The sequence below is a fragment of the Microtus ochrogaster genome, chromosome 18 (assembly GCF_000317375.1).
Source record: "Microtus ochrogaster isolate Prairie Vole_2 chromosome 18, MicOch1.0, whole genome shotgun sequence".
In the NCBI taxonomy this organism is placed as follows: domain Eukaryota; kingdom Metazoa; phylum Chordata; class Mammalia; order Rodentia; family Cricetidae; genus Microtus; species Microtus ochrogaster.
The window spans coordinates 17,151,625-17,157,980 of record NC_022020.1 but is presented as its reverse complement, the minus strand read 5'-3'; positions in this window follow the sequence as shown (position 1 = coordinate 17,157,980).

Here is a 6,356-nt window from a genome sequence, read left to right as displayed (position 1 = left end):
GCTCCTATTCTTTGACTGTGGCAATTACTGAAAAGCATGTTTTAAAAAAATAAAAAAAGAGTTTATTCTTTGAAAAACTGAAAAGAGGATTTCAGGTACTCATTTTGTTTTCAGGACTGTAGACTCTGTTAAGGGGAGAAGACACAGTTTTCCAAAAAAAAAAAAAAAAAAACAAAACAATAGAGCATTTGCCCTGAAGAAGTTTGTGGAGGTTTTCCTTGGCTTCTTTTCTATTGTACAGAGATATACATTCCAATCATTGAAGCAATATGGTCTTAATTTTGTACATTATGTCCAAAGTAAACTTAAATTGAAAACAAGGGAGAAAACATGAAAATTTGTCTTAGTTTATTATCTTAGCTTCTAAGAAAAGCAGAGGACTATTAGAGTCTGTGACATTTCAAAATACATTGTCATTGGCAGAGAACCCTCTTGAGCACTGTGTAGCTTTTCCCAAGCAGTCAGTAGTCTTTGCTTTAATTGGCAGAGCTGAACAGTTCAGAGGAAGGTGTACTCTGTGCAGGCATCCTCCTGATGTGCTGCAGTCAGCACTCACATACCATTCAGCATCCAGACCTAGGAAGAAACTGTAGGAAAAGGATGTCAGTGGAAAGCAGCCGACGGTTACTCCCATTTCTCTAGAGAGGTTCTAAATCCATGGAGGCGAGATTCTGCTTAGCTTTTCAAGACACCATTTATTTTTCTAAAGACCTAGTCCATCATTTGCAACTGAAACAAACAAAAATGCACCACCATTTTGTTTCTAACAGATCATATGTCATGAAAAGCATTTATAATAGGGTTAGAAAGATGGTTCATTATTTATTCTATGTACAGCTCTTCTAGAAGCCATATGTTTCATACCCAACAGCCACATCACTTACCTTGCCACCCCAGCTCCATGGCATTCCTACACCTCTGTAAGCTCTGTGAGAACCTGGACACATGCCTTTATCCATCACCACAAGACACATACACAGACCTATAGATACTAAAATTAACTATATTAAATGACTAACTTTATTTTGAAAAATTACCTGTACATAAATTGCATTGATGAGCTAACACAATCAGTGCACAGTGTCTTAGAAGAACCCAGATGAATCTCTGTTGCTGAGAGCACTATGATATATACACAGTTGTCTGTCTCCTTGCTAAATAATTTGGCATTATCTTGTGAAATAAAGATCTGAGAGAGTTCATTTAGAAAATGCAGAATTTAGTTACTATTCATTTTTTATAAGTTTTTCAGATTCCCCAAATCAAACCTTCTCATCAGGCAAACAACTGGCCAATGACTCTACAGTTGAAGCCAATCAATCTCTCACATATGGCAACAGAAACTTATACTGTTCATTGATGTGAATATGAACCTTAGACTGTGAGGACTTTATAACTCTATTTCAGACTGAATAAGTAAATCTTTCCTTTTAAATCCATCTTACCTAGTAAAAATTGGTTTTATTTATTCTTTTATTTTTTTTACTCAAGGAAGATGGCAGCCTTGTTTCCTATCCCCTTACTAGGTCTGTGGCGATTGGATTCATTGCCCACCTCACACTGTTCTGTCCATCATCTTGGAATCATTACTCAAGGGATAACTTGCTTACAGCAAGATGTGACATTGTTGATTGGCAATGCGCGTCTCTAAATGGAGGGTCTGTTCTACACTATTATTGAGATTCTCATTCTGGTCTTCACCCCCCTGAGGCTATACTAGCTTCTTTAAAATGTTGACAGTTTCCAAAGATGCTCTCGTCTGTCCCCTCTTCTGGTCTGGGTTCTAGTCTTCTCTTCTTCACAAGCTCCAGGTGTGCCTGAAGTCCCATCACAGTGCAGGATACTTCAGGAGAACTCAATACTGTGACCCAAGCAAACTTTACCATGAGACTGCTGTCGTCAAAGCTGCTTTGTGCTGCGTGAAGCACACTTGTCATAACTGAGTGCCAAATACCTGTTGTTTTCTCATCTTTAAACATTTGATCAAATGAGTTAACCCACTTCCTGATTTGCAGAATATTGAGTTCTTCTGAGTGCCTCCCTGTCCTTCATGTCAGAGAATCAGTGACAAAACTCCTAAACCCCATTCATGTTTCATGGTTCTCTGCGGTAGAGCATCCTGTCTACCTGATTATTTATTTCTTCTTTGAAACTTACATGACATTTAATCAAAAACCACAATCAGGAAACTAATTTAACAAGCGCTCATAACTCAGGCTGAACCTTTCTACCTTAGAATGAAAAGTGTGAATACTAAATGATACCGAGAAGTGCAATGTTGAGACAGAAATGAAAAGGAAGGTATGGAAATAGCAGGAACATTTGCTAAAGTCTTATCAGTTAGGCCCTGGTACCACATTACTTCTGATTCCTGACAGACTAGGTCTGTTTTAATACCCATTTTTCAGAGAAGAAAACTGGGTTGTAGGGAGGTTGAAAACTTCTATTAGAACTGCACAACTGAGCTACAGGAGCCCATTGCTCTAGTTAAGTGTAGACTACTCTGTTAGGTTATGCTTTTTTGGCAGGTAGTCAATCATAGTTTTTTTTTTTTTAAAGAAATATTAAGCTGGGCATGTTAGCTTACTCTTTTAATTCTAGTGCTCACGGGGCTGTGAAGAGGATAGCAAGATATACAGGATCTCCCTGAGCCACGGGACAAGATCCAGGCCAACGCTGGCTGCAAATGAAGATCTTGCTGCAAATAAATGAAGAAATAAAATCTCTTTAAGGTCAAACATTGATGGATCAGAGGATTTGGCTGATGTAGAAGTAGAAAAAGGGATTATTCCTTCATCAATCTACTGCACTCTGTCTTCTGTCAGTACCTAGATGCAGGGTACAATAATTGAACTATTCCATGTTTTCATTTTATCAAGAATCCTCATAAATGTTCTTCCCTGTCATCCAAATTATTAATTAACTGATTTTTAATTTCTTGGTAATTCTAGCATTTATCTACAACATCCACCAAAAAGGTGCACTTTCTATTTTCATCTTGATACCAGTTTTGCTTTATGAAAAAAATGCCCGTTCCTGAGTTCCAACTGCTTTCTTTGATCTCTCAAAGAAACCAACTTCATCAACCATTATTACTTTAGTTTGTCGGTAATATATACATTTCTCTAATACAATTTGTATATTTCTTTATTCAGATGATACGCAAAAGGCTTTTAATTAATAATATTGAGATTAACATCATTTACTGGCATGGGTTCAGGTGATAAAATAACAAAAATGTCAAATTGAGACCTTTATTTCAACTGAAATATAAAGCTGAGGACAGAGAAGTTGAAAAAAAGAAAAAGCAGTTTCAATCAATGAAACTTTCCCAGGGCCAAGGGCAAATTGTAGACAAATGATAGAATAAGAAGGCTTAAGAAGACAACAATATTGAAGGAATCCCCTGGGCAGTGTGAGGAGAAGGGGGAGCCTAAAGAATTGTGACTAGATTCTGTGTCCTTTGGAGAATTGTCAAGGAAAAGTTCTGTTAACCCAGTCAGGGTGAAAATCAGCAGTTGTCTCAAAGTCATGATGAAGACCTTAGGAAGATTAAAAAGGCATATCATAGCACAGTTTGCAATGCCATATCTGACAAAGAAACAGAGGTAAGGAGGTGAAATTATGTGTGGTATGTGTGTATGTGCATGTGGTACATGTAAGGTGTGTGTGTGTGTGTGTGTGTGTGTGTGTGTGTGTGTATGTGTGTATGTGTACATGTGTGTACAAAAGCCACAAGACTGGGTGACTGATTAGACATGGTAAGTCAGAAATAAGTCCTTTGATAGAGTTTTACTGGATCAACAAAAAATCACCCATACAATAGAGTGAACATAATAAGCATAGATACTGGTTAAATATTGGCTATTGTGTGCTGTTTCTTATGTCAGGTGCACGTTTGGACTCCGATTTTCTATTAAAATAGATTATGAGTTCCCAAGTCCAGAGACAGTCTTGCTTTATTCCTTCTGTTTCTCTTAAATGGCTCAGTGTGAAGTTACAATATAATAAGAGATCAATAAATATTTTCCAATAGCTGCCAATTAGAACTGAAAGATAAGCTATTAGGTTTAACTTAGAGGAATCATGTCTTTCATTTGTAAAATGATAGGTTAACTTTCTCGGTGTCTTTGGAGCCTGACTTTATGTGTTGAGTCTCAGAGGGAGATTTATAAAGTCCACCTTAAAGGCAGGGACAATTACAAAGCAGTGGTGGATGAAGAAAAATCATGTTTATAAAAACCAGAAAGATAAAACTATACTTTAAAAATTCCCATGAAATAAAAGGATGCAGAAAAAAAAAAACAAAACAGCAAGGGATCCAAACTTTCTTTACTAGAAATTCACTCGGGCACAGCAAGGTCCTCCCTGAGTTTGTGCTTGACTATCCATCACTGCTTGTAAAAAAAAAAAAAACAAAACCAAACAAAAAAAAAAAAAAAAAAAAAAAAAAAAAAACCTCCACTAAAAGACTTTAAAGCTCCCAGCAAAGCACTGCAATTATTCAGAGTCTCTACTCCTTACCTTTTAACCTAATCTTTAGAGGTCCTGAGACTGAAGAAGCAGGACTCCTGCCCCAAATGAGCCTAATCAAGTCTAAGGAAATCGCACTTTTTTTTTTTTTTTCCAAGGGAAACTTCAGTTTCCAAATGGCTGCAAGACAGAGACAAAGCAGCCAGGTCTTTAATGTCCCCAGATATTTCCCTTTGGGCCTGCGGTAAGGCTTTCAGAATACGGAAGTGGGAAAAGGTTCTAAAGTAAACTAGTTTATGGCATGCTTATTTGGAATCAGGGAGGAGGGAAGGAGGAAGGGAGAAGAGGGGAGACAGAAGAAGAGAAAGAGAGGGAGGGAGGCCCAAGCTCAGGAGAACAGGAGGGAAGAGGGGCTTGATGTTCATTTTAAAATACCTCCCTTGGGAATCTATTTCCTTACACCTGCCCCACTTTGTGATGCCACACTTCGAAACCTGACTAAGGCTGACAACTATGCATTTAGCACAAGGTCTTTGTCATGTATATGAAGCCCAAACAAAAACAAAAGTTGTGGAATAGTTATCTCAGGTGTTCTGATGCATGGTCTGCATCAATTCTCTCCATAGTATCTTGCAAGATCTTATTATTTAACCATGTTAATAAAAGCTGCTATCGGCTCCAAATTAACTTTTAGCTCAACATTCTTACATTGGATGGATATTTACCATAAGGACTCAAGTGTTTCAAAGGCAGTGGTATACATTAGAAAATCAATCAGGAGAGAAGACTAATTTTCCAGAATATACCAAATGCAGCTCTAGGTTTGTAACAATAAGATCATCCAAAAATAGGCAGACTGGAGAGGTGTTTAGCAGGAAGGAGTGTGAATATTTAAGGGCAGGCTAAATGTGGGAAGGAAACAAAAGTGTAAGACACTATAGAAAATGACCTCCTTTACATTTGAAAGAAGGAAACAGCAAACACCGTTATAAATAAACCTCTAGATGTTGGCATAGGTCAGGTATGGAACACCTTTTAAACATCTGGTCTGCATCCTTGGTGTCAGGAGACAATGCTGCAAAATTTCAGCCCCAAAATGTATAAAAACACGTATGTCTTCTAAGAGCTTACTGTGGCCACTGTGTGAGATTTAGAAGGCAGCTGGGTAAACAAAAGAAATGCAGATGAAGAAGTCAGTGGAATCACTAATGATTACATTGTGCCAACATGATTAATGCAAGTAATAAATGTGGCTGAAGATAAGAAGGGGTGAATACTTTGAGATTGCAAAGGAAGTCTTCACAGAGAAAGTAAAAATTGAAATTTCAGTTAAGACTTGGATGATGTATGAGATCTAAACTGAGAAAAACATCGAGCTTTCCAGGCAGAGAGAACTGATGTCTATGAGCCACTTGCAGACCTTGGAAGTCTCCAGGAGCTTGTTGGTGGAACAGAAAACTCACTGCTCACCTCGGTGGGGGGAGTTCATCTGAAGGAGCATTGTAAGTATAAGAAAAGCGTCAAATGTACTTCCTGAAAATGACACACTCCACACTTACAGATTCCTCCTTGGCATTGGGAAGCCACTGATCAAGAAAGTCAGGTTATGTATCTGTGCTTTAGGATGATAATCATAGTGGAATGTGATCCTCTCGTGAAGGTTAGATAGATTACACAGGGATCATTGTTGACTGAAGGGGTTCATAGGTTTGAAAGTCACCAGCACTAGATTGCAATGCCTTTGAAGGAAACAGAACAATATTACTAAATCAGAACTGTATGACAGAGTACCAGTGTTGCGGGAGGTCCTTCCGCTCCTCCAGCCTATAGCTGCTGAGATACCCGCCCATTGGGGCGTGGTCTCTCTCCCTTTAAAAAAGCGG